Here is a 1,780-nt window from a genome sequence, read left to right as displayed (position 1 = left end):
TGTTCCATTGGTTCATTTGTCTGTTACCATGTTGTGTAACTAGCCTAGTTTTGTGGTACCTCTGAATATCTGATGGGGTAATATCTTGTTCTCCTCCATTAGTTTTTTTCCCTTCATAAATTTAGCAGCTAATTTTGTTTTGCCATTTAATTTTTAAATCCGAGAGAAGTAAATATCTGTTGGTATTTTGATTGGAATCACACTGGACTTTATAGATTAATCTGCAGAGAATGCACCTTTACAATATTGAGTATCACCATCCGGGAATATGGTGTATCAGTTACCTCTTGCTGTCTAACAAAGCATCCTGAAACTCCGTAGGCTTAAAACACATCTATTTATTATTGGTCACAAGTCCATAAGATGGCTAGACATGGCGGATCTGGGCTGGGCTTGTCTGGGTAGCTCCCCTTCAAGTTACAGATACATCTGGTTGGGCTTAGCTCCTCACTGAAGTTGGGGCTTAGGTCGGCTCCATTTTTATTCCTTTTGGGCATCGGGTCTGGGATAAGCTTCTTTCATGGCAATGGGAGAGATGCAGGAAAGCAAGCAGAAGTGTCTTAAGACCTAGAGTCCAAATTGCACACTGTTACTTCTGCTTACATGCTGTTGGCCAAAGCAAGTCACATGGTTTAGCCTAGAATCAAGGGATGGAGGAATATACTCTGCCCACAAGGAGGCCAAGGTAAGGAATGGATTCAGACAGAGATGAAGAATTGGGGCCAGTAATGCTGTTGACCTCAGGGTATACCTTGTATTTAGCTAGTTCTTCTTGTTTGTTTTTTAGTAAAGTTTTATGGTGTTTTGCAGATAAATTGCACAATGCTCGTTAGGTTTATTCCTAGGCATTTTACAGTTCTCATTGTGTTAGTGAGATCTTTTTTCCATTACACATTGCAATCGTGTTTTTTTGGCATACAGAAAAATAATTGATTTTTGTTTTTTTATATCATATTCAACCACTTTATCAAACTCTTACAGGTTCAGCATGATATTCAGTGGATTTACTAGGTGGATAATCATATTATCTGAAACTATAATAATTTTGCCTGTTCTTTTCCTATATTTGTTTCTCTTATTTCTTTTCCTTACCTTATTGCATGCACCAAGTCCTCCAGAAAATAGTGAATGTCATGGTGTTGGTGGCAGGCATCCTTGTTTTCTTTAAAGGGATTGCTTCTGGGTTCCACTGACAAATATTGTATTTGCTCTTGGTTGTTCCATGACAAATAATGATAAATACTTAAAGTGAAATAGGCCTCCTTCTAGAAAATTAAAAAGTTTCAAAGTCAGTGTGAGGAAGGTACATCCATGCAGTAACGAATTGTTAGTTTGCAATCTTTTGGCTGCAAGAAACAGATATCAACTCAACCCACCTTAATTTTAAAAAAAAGCAAAAACAAAACGGCACTTATTATAAGGATGTAGGGCAGGAGCACAGGTAAGCTTTTTTTTTAATATGGAATGCTTCACAAATTTGCATGTCATCCTTGTGCAGGGGTCATGCTAATCTTCTCTGTATTGTGCCACTTTTAGTATATGTGCTGCCGAAGTGAGCCCAGAGCTAAGCTTGATGAAGGCCTTAGAAGGTCACTCGGGTTCTCCCTTCGTCTCTCATCTCCATTCCTTTTTGTGTCTCTGCTTTATTTTTATGTCCCTGCAGACCTACGTTCTCTGTTCCCCACGTCACAGGGCAAACCATGCTTACCCGCCACATGAACAAGGTCTCATTCCTTCTTTCTCTGTCTCTCATCACTCTCTCTATTTCTCCATGACTCAA

General features: G+C 39.1%; 1 non-coding gene across 1 annotated transcript; it reads right to left on the bottom strand.

The window, feature by feature from the left end:
* Positions 1–1,453: 1,453 nt before the first annotated feature.
* LOC113627850 (U6 spliceosomal RNA) lies at positions 1,454–1,560 on the bottom strand. Its single transcript, XR_003435766.1, has one exon. It is a non-coding gene; the product is annotated as a U6 spliceosomal RNA (small nuclear RNA).
* Positions 1,561–1,780: the final 220 nt, after the last annotated feature.

The sequence above is a fragment of the Aethalodelphis obliquidens genome, unplaced genomic scaffold, assembly GCF_003676395.1.
Source record: "Aethalodelphis obliquidens isolate GAN/ISIS:26980383/991018 unplaced genomic scaffold, ASM367639v1 scaffold21, whole genome shotgun sequence".
In the NCBI taxonomy this organism is placed as follows: Eukaryota; Metazoa; Chordata; class Mammalia; order Artiodactyla; family Delphinidae; genus Aethalodelphis; species Aethalodelphis obliquidens.
Note: the sequence above shows the minus strand (reverse complement) of the source record. Positions and strands in the feature narration are given on the sequence as shown.